Below are 19,176 nucleotides of genomic sequence, written 5' to 3'. Positions count from 1 at the left end.
CCTCCTCTCTCTTTTCTTGCAGATGTAGAGAAATTATGGTACTGCTTCGTTTAAGTTGTCCAAGTCTTTCTACAACATCAGTCTGCAAAGGTCAGGTTTGATTCTGATTAGTTTCTTTGTTTGGGTCTCATATTTCATTCTGTACCTTCTTGAGAGATCAGTAAACACACTAAACAGATATGACAGATCAGAAATACCTGATGACTGTTCTTCAGCAGTACTTGTCAAGGCGTTAGAAATGAATGGTTTACGAGGTTCATTCCCTCCCCAGAGCAGTCTGGGATACAAGGGGATGATTTGCCTATCCTGCTGCTTCCTATTCCTACATTGCTAACTGTGTTGGGGTGAGGTTGTCAATACAATCTCACTGCAGCCATATTTGTTCTCACCGGACCATGCCACACTGGTCTTTCTGCAAAGTTACCAGCCACAATTCTGTAATAGACTGGCACTAGATAAAGCTTAGACAATTAGATAATGGAAATGGCAAACACATAATCCTCCCTTCAATCCATATGTCTTTCCTTCTGTCTACCCTTCCTTTCTCTGTTTGGTTTCACTAAAAGTTTTCTGCTTAAGCAGTGGCCAGAGACTTTAGTAGACCAACCACTTGAGTCATTATAGCTGAAGCAAGTATACTGTGGGCTTGTTTCTCAAAAATGGCATGTAACTTTTATCAAGTCTGCAACTCTGAAGCATTTACCTTACTGTCCCAAGGGATGGAGTCTCCTGCGCACAAAAGAGCCACAAAAGAATTTTCTGTCTGAAACAGAAAATTTCCTTGTCCTCCTGCCACCTTCAGGTTCTGAATTGCTGTGACTCAATCTGGCTACAGCTGTTCAATAGTTCTTTTTGCATCTGACATGCTTTATTGTTGCTCTTGATTGAGATAACACTAAGTGCCTCTGCTATCAGGAGAAGCCTGGAAATCAACAAGTGGGGTGTAATTTCTCTTGCTTAATAGTGATGCCTAAATTGCTGTTTGCTTTCAGCAGTGCTTAACTGCTGATTTTATAGTGGGAATATTTTTTTTTTATGATCCTCTCTCACCACTCTTACAGCGAAAAATTTGCGGGTTATAATAATTTCTCTAACTTTGGAAACTGGTTCCTGGAAATTATTTATATTTGCAGCTCTCATTTGCAGATGAGCCTGTAAGAAGAGATTTAACAGGGATTTGCCCTGAAAATCATGGCTATACTGTCTATGGAAAAGCTGATGATTTTAAGGGGAAAGAAACCTCCTTATTTTGATGTGTTTTTAAGAGTATGGCTATCATTCATTTAAATTGAATGACAACAAAATATTTTAAATATAATACTTAAGAAATAAAATTGAGTGTTTGAGGAATAAATCTGTAAAAAAATGTATTCAATTTTCTTTTAATTTTCTTCATGTTTATGACTGTAATTTTTACCATGAGGAAAATGTTCATTTTTTTTGTAGAAGAGCTTTGGCACCTCTTGAGCATGTTATTGGTTTTCTCTTCCCAATATATGTAAGCAACGTGAGTTCATACATTTCTAGTACTTTGTAGATATCTTGTGGGTGAGAAACAGGCCTGAGCACTGAGAGAATCGAACTGCAGTGTAATATTGATTCTGTGTGAGTATATTCTGTCATGGAGAAATACACTTGTTAAAATGTGTTGTGTGTTCTCTGCCATGGTTTTTGGTGGTTATAACTACAATGCTGTGCTGTAGCTTTAGTGAAGGTTTCTGAACAATCAGCTGCTAAAGGTTCTATATAGCATTAAGTTTTGAGTGTTGACTGGCAGAATTCAGGGTCAAACACCTTCTGTTAAAGAGTATCTGTATCTGAAATGTCCAAATTTTGTAAAGGTAAATCCTTTATAACAATTGCCAAGTTGAAAGTTACTTTTAATTTTTGTGAATTAAAGTGAAAGTTGGGTCTATTAAAGCTTTGACAAACATCACAAGTTCAGGATATTTTCCAAAAATAAAGGTATTGGTCTTTATTTATGGCATAAAACTATATTTAATTATATAAGTTACATTGCAAGGTCGACAAATATTTTGGAAGAATTTTTTCTTTAGTGTCAATCTCCAGTAACTGGACTGAGTGGGGCAGGAGTACATGGCAGAGAAGTATCTCTGTCTAAGTACATGTCTTTAGAGTCCTCATAGCACACCCACACACTGTTAGACTCCTCCTCCTTCCAGCTGGTAAGCAGTTTACTTATCATTTTGAAATAATTTTCTCTGAAAAGAAAAATGAGGATAGGATGACCTCCAAAAAAGGGGGATTCTTCAGTACATTCACTTTTCATAAAATATCATCTTTTTTAAGCTACTTCTTAAATAGAGGCAAGGTCTGCATCATGCTGAGAATGTGTATTCCTTGAAATTCATAAAACAGAAAATGCTTATATGTTTTAAAAAGGATTACCCTTACAATATTTTCTGAAATAATTAAGTTTATAATTTGATCCATACAGCAGACATAATTATATTGCCTTCTTCTCATGATACATGTTTACTTTATTTGTCCTTTTTTTTTTTCATGATATTATCCTTCACGTTACCCTCCCTGTAGCAGAACTCTGTATCTTTCCTGTGTTTGAACTGGATCACTAATGAAAATTCCTCCTCCAACCCTCATCAGCATTCTACTTTCAGTATGAGTATTTTAGCTTGGTTCAATTTGCTGATCCAGTTCACTCTATGGCCCTACAGATAGTTGTATTTACAAAAGCAAGTGAGCGGCACAGATGTGGATACAAGCATAAGGCAGAGAGAGAATAACTGCTTCAACTTGTACTGCTGCAGAGAGAAACAGCTACGGACACACAGCCTCAGTTAAACATTTATGAGGAGTTGTGTGGATATACTGTGCACATATCTTGGATCAGTGCAATTTTTCTTTCTTTCATAAAGTACTTGTCATCAATCTTCCGCAAGCAGTAAGTGAAAACAGAAGCTGTCATCCATGCCCTGGTATCTGCCTTACACCCTGCAGGCAGCAAACATCAGCTCAGTTCTCTTAAACACCAGGCCTTTCTACTTTGCTTTTTGATAGCCAGAAGTTTTGCTTTGTCTGTCATACTGTCCAACATAAAAATGTGTTAGATTTTTTTCCTTCCTTCATTTTAAGGATCTGAAGGATGGTGGAGAATTTTTCTCTAAAATAATACCCTTCTCTCATCCCAGCTGTGTATAGTACCTTCTAGGCATAGCAAAACAACTGTAGCTGGATAGCAGTCAAGAAAACTACGTTCAGGACATAAAGATCTGATTTAACATATTACAACAAAAAATACGGTATAGCTACGGAAGAAAATGTCAGGGAAACATATGGCTTGACTTTGCAGTCTTTCAGAAAATAAAAGTTTTGCTTCAAGAATTGCAGGCTCAGGCTTTCAATCTTCATTGTCTGAGATGATTGCATGATATTAGGGATTGTGTTCTTCAGCTCTTCAGCATCTGGATGTAATGAGATGCTTTAAGGAGAGTGTCATTCTTGATGTTCTGCCATAGCTCTAAATTGCTTATTGTCTAACAGTTTGCATTACTGATGTGTTTTTTTGCCTAAAGTAACATTAAAACAAAATATATATTCCTTTTTGTTAGAAAACTCACCATTAGTATGTGTGGTTTACAGACTTATGCTCCAAATTATGAAATGAGTATATAAAAATCTTCATGGGTAATTGAGAAAATAATGAAGTTTTTCTCATGTTTTCCAGACAAACACAAAAGGAGAGATTTTACAAAAGGGCTCTTATTCCTGTTCCAAATTCTAACAGCCCCAAAGGAATCAGGACCTGATAAATCATAACAGCTATTTTTAGTCTCTTGTGTAACAACCTACTTTGTAGCTTTTAGAAACTTGTAACTCATACATTGCCTTGGTGATCTGCACTACTTTTTCTGGAGAAGTTAGAATTGAGCTGGTGTGTACCTTCAAAAAATATAGTAGATTTACTAGTTAGTGGTCCATTTATTTAAATATTTTTTCCAGCTTTCTAGAGCCTTCAGTAAAAACAAACAAAATGTTAATTGTAAGACGTTATCTTGGTTCTGGCCAGGACAGGATTAATTTTTGCTGTAGCCAGGAGGGGGCATGGCCAGGACCCGGAGGTTATTCTATACTCCCTCGAGGCATTGCCAAGGGTGGGGGGTGGGGCAGGGAAGGGAAGGGAGTCTCTTCTGGGGAGAAGGGGTTCCTTCGGTTGGAGGGAGCATGGTAGAGGGAGCACTCAGGTGATGCCAGTTCCAAGCACCAATGTGTGAATCATTTGCTTATCTCGAGCACTTTGTTATTGATATTGTAGCTGTTACTGTTAATTTGCTTTTCTCATTGCTGTTTCCAGTAATTTGTTCTTAGTTCAGCCTGTGGTCTTTAACTTTCGTGCCTCCAGTTCTCCTCTTCAGCGACCGGCACGGAGAGAGGGAGGAGAAGGATTGAATGAGCAATGCATGGTTTCAGTGGGAATGCTGAATTGGGGAATACCATTCCTAGACCATGACAGAGTAATTTGGTGCCTCATCTGGGACTTGAAGGGTTGAGATAACAACAGATCTGACCAGAGAGGGTTGGAAACAAATTTGTTCTAAGTATATCTTGTATTAAGTCCAGAGCTATATTGCTTGGACACATATTGCTTGGTCTATTCATATGGTTGTAGTACCTAGCCCTGTATGTGTTTCCAAATATTCCTGTATGTGCCCATCCCGTTGCTCTTTTTCAGAGCAGGGAGAGGGATCAGGATTTCTTTGTTGCTGTGATGTGTGCTTAGGACATGTGATGTCAGCTTAGGACATGATAACATCAAGGGCAACGAGGGTCATTTGGGATGTGTCTTCAGTGCTGTTCTCATGCCCTTACCTCAGGTGCTACCTCTGAGAGTCCATTAATAATTGTACCCAGCCGGTGGGAAGAACAAGGGAGGATGATTTTCCCCAGCTTTTCCACCCCCCCTACGCCCCACTTTTCCTCCTTCAGGCCTGTTGCAACAGCTTTTGAGACTCTTGAATCCTCTTTGGGTGTTAAGGAAAGTATGCTGTTGTTACTAAATCTGCCAGGCCTCCTCAGCATTTAGTGAAGATGGAGATTTCTGGGGAGGTTCTTCAGAGATCTCCCCCATGTGGATAGTCATGAGCAGCATAGAAGGTGGGCGAAAATGGGTCAGCTTTTGAAGGATTATTCTGTTTCAATGGTTTGGAAGTTTACCCCAGAACAACTACAGGACCCTGATAAAGTGGCAGAATATTTGAAAAGAAAATTCTGTGGCAGTTCCAAAGAAGCAGGAAGTTATGCAGTGTTCTGGTCCCTGGCTACTATTTATTGGACACTGCTCATTGCTAGACAGCACCCTCAGGGGGAGGAGGGGGAAAGCAGACCAACAGGGACCATGGCCCCTCAAACTGCAGCTGAGCCAGAGGAACAACCTGTGATGGTTGGTAGCAGTCACCCCCATACAGAAGAAGAAATCCAGAAGCAGATCAGTTCACTCAGTGAGGGATGATGAGGAAGCAGGAACCTCGCAAGAGGAGGAAGAGGCAGGGCCAGCGATAATCACCCGATCCCTATCCCTGGGTAAGCTGCAAAATATGCAAAAAGATTTCAGCCACCAGTCAAGTAAGACCCTGGTGACCTGGCTGCTCCAATGCTGGGATATTGCAGCCCACGATAAAAAAGCAGATGGTCGTAAAACCAAGCAACTGGGATTCCTGTCCTGGAATTTGGGCATTGACAAGGGGATTGGGAAGAGGACCAAAACCCTCAGTCTCTGGAGGCGACTCCTGTCAATCATGAGGGAATGTATGCTCTCAAAGGTGATCTAGTAGTGTGCCCAAGCTGGTGGAATGCCATGGAGAGAGGTATCCAGTGCCTGAGAGAATTAGCTGTGCTGGAGGTAATCTGTAGCGATTCAAAAAATGAGCAGCCCCCTGTGGATACAGATGAGGTCCAGTGTACACAATCCATGGGACAGAAGTTTGTATGGCGTGCACTCTTGTTGTATGCCAACTCACCAGCATTGCTGTCAATGAAAGAAGAACAGACCCGGCTCTGGAAATATGAAGATTATCTTTTTCCTGCCTTAGAATATCCTCTGAGTCCTAACCATGCCCCCTTCTGGCTACTGCAAAAATTAACCCTGTTCTGGCCAGAACCAAGACAGAAGTGAAGACTGAGATCCTGGGTTTGGACTAATACAAATGTCATGCTAAATGTAGAGCAGAGAAGAAACACAGCTATTGATTTGGATCAAAATGAAAATCCATATTTTGCAGCATTCTGTATCTGTAAATGTGCAGAATAAGGTGCTGCAGAGACAGATGTAAGAAAACTTTCAGTGGATGTGTTTTGAACTTCTGTTCGTACAGCAAAATAGGGTGTCAAAACAGTGAACAAAATGCTCAGTTGGAGTGTGTTGCTTTATTTCCAAACAAATAAATATTTATTTTAATTTCTTTTGCCTGGTCTTCCATAGTACATTGGCATTTTAACTGAGCTATATATAACCCTTGTAAAAAAAATCAGCTTCTGAAATGCTTCTGAAAGCACTGAGGCTTGGATACCTAATTCTCATTGAGAAGGATGAATACTATCAAATAATTTAAGATTCTGATCTGCAATGGCTATACTTAGCTGGAAAATTTTAGTGGCAACTAAATATAATACACAGGATCATTCAATGGTGTTGAACTTGGATTCAACAGGACAGGACAACACAGGACAACAACCAACATGCAAGCTGGTCATGTCTGAACATCTCTGACTGCTTTCTCTTTTTCAAATTCAAGATGATGTCCAGACATTTTTCTGAAAGACTGATACTTGAGTGAGATTAAAACTGCATTAATGACCATTCTAACAATTTTACAGATTAGATTCTTTTGCTTCAGTGCCTGGAACTGGTCTTCTGTGGCACTGTTTGTTTTACTATCACAGAATGGTTTGGGTTGGAAACTCATTTAGTTCCACCTCCCCTTCCATGGACAAGGACACCTTTCACTAGATGAGGTTACTCAAAGCCTCATCTAAACTGATCTTGAACACATCCATGGATGGGGAGTCCACAACTTCTCCAGGAAACTTGTTCCGGTGCCTCACCACCCACATAGTAAACAATTTCTTCTTAATATCTAATCTAAACCTATCCTCTTTCAGTTTATAGTCATTCCCCCTTGTCCTATCACTATATACTCTTGTAAAAAGTCCTCCTCTGTCTTTCTTGCAGGCCCTCTTTAAGTACTGTGAGGCTGCTCTAAGGTTTCCTCGTAGCCTTCTCTTCTACAGGCAGCATAACTCCTACTCTCTTAGCCTGTCTTCAAAGGAGAGGTGCTCTGGCCCTCTGATAATCTTTGTGGTCCTCCTCTGAACTTGATTCATAAGGTCCATGTCCTTCCTATTTTGGGGGCCCCAGAGCTGAACACAGTACCCCAGGTGGGGTCTCGCAAGAGCAGAGTGGAGGGGAAGAATCTCATCCCTTGACCTGCTGGTCAGGCTTCTTTTGATGCAGCCCAGGGTGCGATCAGCTTTCTGATCTGTGAGCACAAATTTCCCATTCATACTCAGTTTTTCATCCACCAGTACTGCCAGCTGTTCTCTGCAGAGCTGCTCTCTATAACATAAATTGTCTTATATTACAAGTCTAGCCAATGCACAGAGTGTTTTCATTAAGGTGTCTTTTGGGAGATGGCATTTTCAAAATGTATTTGAAATTTGCCTTGCCATTTCAAATAGAAGTTTGATCGAAATGTATTGCACTCTGTATAATATGAAAACCAGAACCTACATTGACAACATTTAAAAAATTTAAAACTATTATTAAAAATGAAATATAACAACTGGTTTGGTGAAGTAATTTTTCAAATTTGTGCTACAAAATATAAGTCTAAACTTCTCAGAATACATACAATTAATCTTTAAAATAGAGTTGCACAAATCCTTTTCTTACTCCTTTCTGAAATTATCCATATAAATGAATAGTTGTACTATTTTCCTTAATTCGAGGTCCGTTCATTATCCAAGGTAAATTTCACTTGCTGTCTTCTTACTCCGTCCTAGTCATTCTAGTTACCACAATTTTTTCTGGAAAAATTGTTTCACATTTGCCTACAAAATAACTCCCTTAAAATGAAATGTCAACAGACAACAGTAATTGATTAAAAATGCAGGTTCACTGTGTATCCTTCTCTTTTATAACAACTACACACCATGAAATTGTTTAACAACTAAAACTTAAAATGATGCTTTTATAGCCTAGACTGAGTCTACATCTGTAAAATTCAATTTTGCTGAAAAATAATGCTACACAATGTAGCATTGGCCTCATACTTTCCTGAGGTTCATTTGATAAACTCTCAGCAGTTCCTTCTCAGCAGTTCCTTCTCAGCAGTATGCTACCTCCATTGATCAGAAACGGTAACATACTAAAAATTAAAGACATGTCACAGCTGAAAGTAAATTCCATTTATATAAAAAAAACATATAGCTACTCTAATAAAAAAAATTATATTCATGGCCTGTGTATGTAAGCAAAAAATTATTTTTTACTTTAGGTTCAGAATACATACCCTCAGACTTACAGTATTAGAAAGTATGACTTTAGCATTTGGGGGGGTGTGGGGTGATAGGAAAAAGAATTTAATTGCATATTATTTCCCAGGTTAAGAAATGAAAATTGAAATTTTGTCAAGAATTTAAAAATACAGACTGTATTTTATAAGGTGATTTATTCTTTTTTTTTTTCTTTTTTCCTAATCCTTTTTTTTCTTCAACTTCTTTTTCGCGGTTGAAAGAAGGAATAGAAGTGGATATGTGATGAGAGGTGATGCAGAAAAATCAATTCTGTGGGACAGACATAAAAAAGCTTTTTCATCCCATCAAATCCATGGGACAAAAAACAGGAAAAGTGTGCCCTTTTAAAGCCTTCAACATGTCAGTTTTTCTAGGTTGTTGATATTTTTGGCAAGTATCTTGGAGAAATCTATATGGAAAATATCTGTCTCTTTTTAAAGGTCTTCTCTAATTCCTGTTAGACTGCTAATAGTTCACAGGAGACAACATTGAGTGACATTGCTAATGTCTCTTCAGAAATACTTGAACATTTAAGTCTGGAAAATATAATGGTCAAAGGTATATGCTTCTGATGGGAGAATGTTTGGATAGGGAGTTCCAGCTTATATCCAGAGGGAGCTCAGTTTATTTCAAGGGATATGAGCACATATGTGGTGAATTGACCTCGACTAGCTTTCAGGTGCCTACCCAGCTTCTATATCACTCCCCCTCCTCATCGGTGTACAAGATAGGATGAAAAGTTAATGGGTTGAGATAAAGACAGGGAGATCACCTGCTAATTACTTGTCAATTACTATCAAGAGTAAACCAGACTCAATTTGGGAAAATGAGAACTTTTGCAAAATCATGAAATTACTAGATGATATAAATACAGAGTCATTACTCACGTAACATTATTATACTGGAACTAGCTCAAGGAAGTAGGAGATTGGTTTGAAACATTATTTTAAAGGAATGGATTTTAGGCAGCAAGTGGTGAAATGTTGGAATTTGTTGCCACAGGTAATTATAGAGACAAACAATATCAATAGACAAAAAAATGGATTACACAAACTCAAGGATTATAAATCTATAAAGAAGAATATATGTGCCTTCCAAGGCCCTTAATCCAGCGGCTGGGGATCCGAGGGTGGCATCCACTTTAAGGGCCTTGGAAGATGGTCAGGTTTATGTAGCTTTCATTAATAGCAGCTCCTATGGTCACTCCTCTAGGCAGACCAGACTACCTGTATGGTGCTGTTAGGACATTTCTAGTGCTTGTATGTCTGTCACTGAACATTCATTCACTTATTTTTCTAATTCAGAAAGAAAAACAAGGAAAACCTTATCCTCGATGGAAATTCCCTTTTCCTGAACCCAGCCACACATATATCTACCTCCTTACGAATATTTGAGTGGAAATTGGCTTGTAAATTTGAGGAATATTTCAAACAGAGAACTAGCTACATCATGGTTTTTTCAGTTCTCTGGGTTTTACTTTGGTTTTGTTGGTTTTATTTTTTGGTGGTGGTGTTGCTCAGTAATTCAAGCTATTGCACATCTTTGGTTTAGTCTGCTCTATTGTTTTATTTCTGGTTCATCTTTTAGGACAAAATTTCTCTTCCAACAATGGTGTAGAAGCAAGGGGATACTCAATAGACATCTGAACTGAATTGATGTGTGCCTGAAATTCCTGGGGTTTGTATACATCTATAACTGTAGCTTCTAAACACAGGAAACTCTCTTTTCACAATGACAGTTAATGTCGATGAATGGTTAGAAAATGGCTTGGATGATGCATGTGATAGTGTTACTTTACAGTAATTTACAATGGCACAATAGTCCCATTAACAAGTGATTCACATGAGCTGGAGGCTTTTTGTTGTATTTACAACACAATAAACCCCTACTTCTCTTCAAATAATGATGTTCATTGCAAATCATTGTGCTAGTGTTTATATTTTAAGTTTCTCATTTTTTAATTTTCTCTTTCCATGCTGGCCTTTTTATACCTTGTCTAACAATGAAATCACGGTTGCTGACAGTGACTTAACCACAGCTGCAGTGAATCTGCTTCTGCAATGATTGTAGTACAAATGTGGACAAGGACTATGGTCAGTGATTTTTTTTTTTTTTTTGAGGAAGTCTTGGGTAATAGCATAATCACTGACCTTTTTCCTGTTCTGTAGTTGTAGTTAATGGTTAACTGCATCTATGTCTGAAACTCACTCTTCTGCAGAATAGGATAAAATATGTAAAGCTGATAAGAAAGAATGTTTGTAGCTTGTACACAACTTCAATAACAAGTATCTTTTTTTCCGTATTTTTTTCTCCAAAGTGATTGCTGGGAGCTATAACATGTCCTAAAAATGAGAGACCTGTAATTAGCTGATGTTCCATTTGGAAGATGTTGCTTTCATTACAGAATATGGATGTTTACTCCACCCTTAATTCCATTAAGAAGTCAAAGGGATCTTGATGAATATATAAAGAAAAAAAAATTATTTTAAAAAAATTATTTCAGAGCTGTAATACTAGAAGGATAATAAAAAATTGTGATCCTTGAGTAATATTTTGAGTTGATCTGATTGCTTAAAGGATGTGGTTCTTTGTCTGCAATAAGCAGTTTGTTTAACATTTGGTGTGTGCAATTACTTGCCAAAACAATGTCTCAGCCATAACCTCTCTGTGTTCAGTTTCTCATTATGCCATTGGATTGTTCTTGACCATGCATAACTCATACTGAATCATATGCTCACCTGACCATTGAATTACATGACCTCAGATCGATCCGTTATATCTCGCAGTTGTTACTTGCAGTGCTTTTTGTCTGTTAAACAGATTTAATGCCCTATATTACTCCACAACTATGTCTCAACCAGACAAAAAGTAATGTTTGATTATTAGAAGCCTGAATCTTTAAATTTCTCAGGAAAATTCTTATCTGAATATATGATATTAGGTCCCTTTTGCAGAAACATCTTTCCACAGTTTCAAAGTTATTGAGTGAGCCTTTATCCGAGACAGAGGATGTTGGGAAAAAAAAAAGATTGAAACTGTATGGTCATAAAGCTAAAATAAGAGTTTGATCCAGACATTTCAGTTTGATTTTCTTCCAATATGAAAAGCAGTGTATAGGAGTGTCTTTGGGTTTAGTGCAATAAAGGGGAAAAAAAGGAAAGTAGGAAAAGAAGCATTTATCTTCAGGACAGATGCTTCAGCCAATAAGAACTATTACTGTTTCCCTCTGGGTACAAAATGTTACAAATATGTTCTCTTCACCCACAATTTAGGCTCATAACTTGAATTCATACTCCTTGAGTCCAGCTGAATGCAGAACTTTGGGCTGGGTAATGATTCTACCCGTTATAGTCGCTGCCATTGTGATGGAGAGTGACGATATCCAGCTATCAGGGAACACATTTTAATACTTGCTGTGATCCTCTGTGAAGCTGTACTGTGCTGTGACTGTGGTCCATCACCACGACAAGAACACACAATTATGAAAGCTGCCATATGCATGGCAACTGAAGTACAATAACACAGAGAATGTAGTGGCCCTACCTCCAGATCAGAATTTAGTCAGTGGACTCTTGGCAACATATTTTGTTATCCTCAAACTTCCATAGCATATTTTTGTGCCCCCTCCTTTTCATCGCCTCGTTCTAGAACCCTCATTCCTTGGATTTATCCTCTCTCATGTCCCTAAATAGCAAATTTTTCTTAAATAATCTTCACATGACCCAACTCAGAGCTGCAAGCATAATTTATTTTCTCTTTACATCTTGCAATTTTCTATTGGCTTTACTGTTACCCTACTTACCACTGCATTCACCTACCCAAGCTCTGATTCTTGTAAAAAACATAGGTACAGGCTGAAATAATTAGAAAAAAACCCTTCACATGAAATTTTTAAAAAAGCAATGATGATGCAAAGCCAACACTGATAGTCAAAGTGTTTCTTAGAACAAGTATTCAGGGGCTTTACATTAGCACGTACAATTGTGGTATTAAAGTCTTGTTAACAATTAATTTGCATTAAAATCTTAACCCTGCTGTGCCTAGATTAAGGTACAGGTTGATTAACACTTAATGCTTACGTTAGTCTTTCTTGCTCATTAACATCTGTGTATTTTCCTTTTTTTTTTTTTTATTTTCTGAAGAAACATTAAGATTAATATTTTATCTAAGAGTGAAGGTAGGATTATTTCAGGGGTTTGGCCACTGCTATAGCTGCATTCACTGAATCGTGCTATTTCAGCAATAGCTGCAACTCTTCCATGACAACTGCTCAAGTACAAACCTGTCATTAAGAAAGCTGCATGTATATAGAGTAAATATACATAGGAATTTACTAAAGTGCTGTGGGTTTTCTTTAAAACAAGATGATAAAAAGATGGAAGATATGGAAGAATATTTCTTGTTATTTCTTGTAATGTGAAAAATGAAAGGTTGAGAAAACTGATGTGTTCCACCAAGAAAATATTTAAAAACATGCACTTCCCTTTCTCAGTAGTTTTAGGCAAGAGTTCTTTCATTTACTGTAAAGAGAAGCTCAAACCTTCACATTTTTACCCCAAACAATGTAGAAAAATATCAGATCTGAGTTTCTGTTTATTTTTCCCATACCAAATACTTTGATGGGATTCCTTATATTTAAGGCTCCCCACCCTAAGGTGGAGACTTGCAATATTTTTAAATACCTTTGAGGTCCTTGAGAAAATGACTGTACATATGTCAAGTGAATCTTCCCAAGTTTTTGTAGCATATAACATCTGACTTTTAGGAACCTGGGAAACATATGCTGTTCCTAATTACAGAAATATGTCTGTAACATTCACAGTAACCTTGTGAATCAGGACCATCCCCTTTTTCAGCAGGAAAGTAAGGCTTTGAGTGATGGGCTCCGGTCTTGCATTAGACTGATACGTGTGTCTGGGTAGCTCTTCATCCTTTCTCTTCCACCTGGTATTACTATCCCTGTAAAAATGTGGAAGATCATGTGTTCAGGTTGTAGCTGGAGCAGTTCCAAGCTGGGAATATTGTACTCAGTTGTCATTACTTATGGTTTAATACACTTGACTGTGAAAGGTGCAGCTCAGGACCTTCCTTACAATACATATTGGTTTTAACTGCCACAACTGAGGTAGCTGCCAGCTCCCACTGTGGCTGGAAACATTCTTGTCTGAGAGAACAGACTCGACAAGGCTGTCAAAACACCAAAGAGAACTATGAAACTGTAGGAATACAGCTGCTGGGGTTTGGCAGCAGAGATAAAATTTTGGCTGGATAAGAAGATAAAAGGCACACTTGACAAATCTGGGAATTAATGAAATCTACTAGGGATATGATGTATCCACTTGCCCAGTAGGGATTTTCATACAAAGCTACATAAGGATGCTTTACTTTTACATGCATTTTAGTGCTCTTATAATCTCTTATCTCGAAATTCTGTAAATCTGAGCCAATCATTTGGATGCCAAACTGTGGAAAACTACATATGAAACTATAAATCAGACTGTCCAGCCAGGTGCACAGTGATCCAAGATACCTTCATATGGGTAACTCACATGCCAGCTCAGTAGAAATGATAATAATTTGGTTTGTGCTAGATCTGATCCTGGCAAGTAGGAGGTAGGGAGAATTCACATTGCTATTATTCTGGAAGTAAAGTTCATTTCAGGCACAGCTTTAGCAATTTGTCTTCTGTCATCTATATTTGAAGTGTCTGTGTAGAAATTCTCTCAGGGATTTTAAATGCAAAGGTGTAATATTCTCATGTTTCCATGACAGAGAGAATGTCCAATCAAACATTCAGTTGGTCTTAGATCTATGCACTGTAAAAGTGACAGCAATTTAGAGCTCAACAGTGAAAGAGGCAGACAGATGAGAGACACAAGACTGAATTTATTGAATTTATTTCTTTTCCTAAGAAATAAGAAAAACAGCTCCATCTCTAAAGATGAACCCAGTTCAGTCAGAGAAGGTAGATGCCTTAGTGTCTCTACAGTGGCTTTTTGAATCTCTGTTGTGGTGCTCATGAAACTGATATGCCCCAATCATTTGTTGATGTAGCTTTAAAGTCTGTCAGAGATGAAAGATTTCCATGTTTTCTTGGTTTTCTTGTATGATAGCTATGACAGGTGTTAGCAGACACTGCAGACAATCCTTTACTGCTCTCTGGGAAGAGAGGATGTGCCAGCAATTACAGTAACCTCTGTGGAGAGTGAATCTTCTAGAATAGTATGGCACCAGAGCTGGAGAATTACATGGTGGTGCAGGGCATTTGCAGTGTTTGATTCCAGACTTTCTTTGGGATCATCTATCATATCAAAACTTAATCCCATTCTATACAAAAGTACAAAATGCACAGTGCTCTTACTTCCCTTAAGAAACTTATTTTATATTTGACTTGACAGGATTTGTTAAACTTCATAACATTTGTGAGGTCTTTCTTCTTGCACAAGCATTTCACTTAAACTTTTGTGGTACTTGAATATGGATCTTTGAGGTGTGCTTCAAGTTTGGTTTTAAGGGATGCTTGGTCACATCTTCTTAGCTCACTGAATTTCTTTTTTTTAATTTTTATTGTGTTTCTGTAGAAAAAATAATTTTATTTCTTCATAATAGACTTATTTTCTGCTTAGCAGAGTGAAAGAGAGAATGTGGGACTGGGTCCTTAGCTGATGTAAACTACTGGGTAGTGGGATTTTTGTTGCTATGGGTAAAAACTTATAACATATTACTTTATTCACAGTTTTAAGAAAGTGAGGTTTTGGGCAATGGAATTTAAGGAAATCTGACTCAGAAAAGTGAGCTCATTTTGTCCGTTTATCCAAGAGAGAAAACAAAATCTCTCAGAGCCACTCTGCCTCCAGAAACTCAAGTAGATTTTAGTCAATTGTGTCTTGATTCTGAAGTTTTTGAGATCCGTTTTGAAATGAAATTTGGCCTATTTTTAAAAATAAGAATAGTAAATTATAATATGTTTCAAGAGGGGTTTGCTACAGCAAAAGCAGCTGCTCTTCAATTCTCTTTGTGCCTCTTTATATTTGGCAGCTCTTCTTATAGCTACATCATCCTGTAGTTCAATGATGGGCATTTTGGAGTGGACAGACAGTAGCATTAAACAAAAGGTGATAGGAGTGGTGAAGATGGAGTGGTTCAGTGAAAAAGGGATGAGGAACAGAACAGGAGGAGAGCTTGCCTTGTGACTTCTATTCTTACCAACAATTCAAGTGTGACAGACAATTTTTTTGTGAGATTCATGCTTTGCTCCTTCCTTCAAAACTGTGCAAGGCTGTTGGACTCTCTGTCTCTCCTAATCATTTTCGTTTTGCTATCCTATGTAGGGTGAGCAGCAGATACATGTGATATCTGAAAGTTAGGGCTTTTCAGATGTCTAGATCTACAGATTCCCAGAGGATAATTTTAAAGGAAGTTCATTCAGTTACTAGCAGCATTTTCTTACTCCCTTCAGCCAAATGAATGTAGTTCTAGGGTGGTTGTTCTATACAGTCAAGGGACTATAGAGTCTAGGGACTTTATAGAGTCAAGGAACTCTATTTTCAAACAGCATACATTGATGTGAGTTTTTGTAGTCATGGACACTTTTGAAATCAAAGGGTAGCATATTTTGTCCATTTTAGACTATAATACCTTGATGTAAGTTAGTATTTTTCAGGAACTGCTGTCACAAAAATACAGGTTTGCTATTTGTTTAATCTGTTAGTGAAAGAAAAATCATTTTTAGAATGATTTATGAGAACATGTTTTTTCAAAGTGATTACTTGAGCAATAGATCTGTGTTTTTACTTAAGGCTGCACTAGAAATGTAAAGGAGAGCATGGATGGACAGGAATATTTATCTCATTTCCTTCATAACAAGAAAATACTTAGTATTAAAAAAAATGTAGGTAGTTTTGGAAAAGTCAGTTTGGAAATCTGATGGAAAAATTTATCATTTGTCATTATGGAGAACTACTTGTGGTGAGAGAAATGTTTTTTTTCCTTTGAATCAGTCTGAGCTTATGACTTGCCAAGTTGATTATGGTCAAATTGATCAGCAGTGATAGGAAAACATATCACACGTAACTGATATATAAGCCAGAAGATGAAAATGTATTTACATTTTTTAAAAAACACTTTCTGTGATTTGGCATACTTAGTTTATACCTGTGAGGGTCTTGGTGTTTTAGTATAGTGGTGAAAATATAGTGTATCTTTCTTCAAAGGATGGGTGGAGGTGCCCAAATTAGCAGTGAAACCCCCCATAATGTTTGAGAGGTAATTGGGTCCTTTTGCGGGTGAGTTTAAGTCCATACACATGATTCTAATAACCATGTCTGAAGGTACTGTAGAAGTAAAATGTCTCTAAATGCTTTTTAACCTAAGATGTTTGATTAGGTGGCCTAAAACTGGCCCACAGAACATTATCATTCCAGTGTACAGGCAAGGCAGGCAATCCACGGTAAGCAAATACCCAAATACTGCTGGGGAGGGAGGGACACCCTATAACTCTAAATGAGACTCACCAACTCAAAAAAATCAGCTGCAAAAATATATATTTTATTTTTAGCCTTAGTGTGAGGTGCATATTTATTTGTTTTTGCTCCATGCCTCAACTAGCAATGAGCAATGAAGAACACTGCGTGCAGCTTTTGCATAAGCTAATCAAGAAATCCATCCTTGAGTCTCTCATTTAAATTGCATGAAAACTGGAGTGAAAAAGTATTGGGGAAGACAAGGCAGAAATGTTCAGCTGAAAATGAACCCAATTTATAAACAAGATAAATTAAATACTACAGTTGTATGCCCAAAACCAAAATAGTGAAATGGTTAAGGTATTTTTATAATACTGTATTTTTCACTACATGTACTCTGACAGCTAAGTGGGAAAAAAATTGATACTGTGATTGTGTGAATTGAAAAGAGGAACTCTTCCTTCTCCTCATGATACAGAATTATGTAGAAAATGGTTGTACTACCTGCTTTTTCAGTATCATCTCTTGCAAAAGGAGTGAGGACTGGAAGGGGTGAGAACTGAGAAATTTTTGTCTGAATCTGGATTTGTCCTCAAAAGGTTGCTTTGTCTGTTAGAAAAATCAATCACTTCACATTTAAGAAATTCCTAACCAGTAGGAATATGTTGGTACTACAATAAATCACAAACAGGTCTGAACATATAGTCACAGGCATTTGTTTCCTGTGGAGAATTCCTTCCCATTTTAACTATATACAAATGCAAATTTTGTAGCTACTGTACATAGTACCAAAAGCCAAAAGGAAGAGCTGCAATAACTGGCAGCAATTTGGCACAGAAAAGAGTGTCCAGCACTGAGGTGTGGATTGTCAGGACCCCAAGGGTGCTGCTAATTCTTTCTGTCCCTGCCAACGTTCCCTGGGCTCTACTCACCATGCTCAGACCTGGGCCATCCCTCCACCAGGGCCCCTTTAAGCCCTGAAGGCCATCAGTCCCTGCCCCAGTGATGCCACATCAGGGCCAGTCTCCATCTCCCCAAAGCCATGCCCTGCTGTCCTCAGGGTGGTGCCTGATGTCCGGGGCTGAGGCTACCAACACTTCCTTTTTAAAACATAAGTTGTTGTTGGACTGTATGTTATTGTGGTAAACACTGGCAGTGTGCACAGTCAGTTGAACATTCCATCAAAACAATTCCTTTGGTCATTTTACTTATATTTATATCCCTTGACAGCAGAATAGGTCAAAATATAGATCAATGTTTTCGGTCTTGCAGGAAGACACTATTTAAATTTAAAACTAGACACATTCAATTCTATTATGTCATAGTTTGCCCTATCCAGAACAAAAAATTAAAGATTATTTAAATTGTTGGATGAAAATCTCTTTCTTTGTAGAGATGCCACACTCTATCAGAATTTTAGCACTGTGATTAAATTCTGATCCTTGAGCTTGATCCATGAGACCAAGCTACAAGCTGTTGAAATATTGCCAGTGGTGGCAACTAAAACTTGCATGTTTTTGTCTTATACTGGTACAATTAATTATACTTATTTTTCTGCACAGTTTTGAATAAATGTTTATATCTTTATGATAATAATATTTCTATTGGAATTGAAACCTGTCTTCTATTTTCATTAATGAACACTCTTGAGATAATTTTTCCTTAATTGACAGAGTCAAATTTCTGATAATCAGGTAAAATTTCACACCATGCTTTGTATGTCTCTAGGAGAATTATGGGTAGGCATTATATTCAATCTATATGTAAAGTTGTAAGAATGGTCACTGAGTGGATGTTCACATATACTGATAAGATTGTAAAACAGGTAGATTAATAGATGTATTGCAGGACAGTAAGGAAACTTCCTTGAAAAATCTTCAGTCACTTATATATCAGATGGCATAAAAGGAGATAGTGCTTTCTAATAGCTGGAAAAGACTTTGAAGGTCGAAGCTCTGCATGGGGAAATTAATTTTGTGTTACAGTTGCTGCATAAAGCTGTTGTGATGGGAGTGAGTCACCTCAGTCATACTAAGGCACAATGTGAGGAGTTAAAGGGCAGCAGTTATGCTCGACGTGATTCAGCAGAGACAGAGGGCTTCTGGCTAGAAAAGAAGGGCCTCTTCTGCTCTTCATTTCATCTTTTGCTTTTTAAAAGTTACTG

Source organism: Corvus cornix, chromosome 3 (genome assembly GCF_000738735.6).
Source record: "Corvus cornix cornix isolate S_Up_H32 chromosome 3, ASM73873v5, whole genome shotgun sequence".
Lineage (NCBI taxonomy): Eukaryota > Metazoa > Chordata > Aves > Passeriformes > Corvidae > Corvus > Corvus cornix.
Note: the sequence above shows the minus strand (reverse complement) of the source record.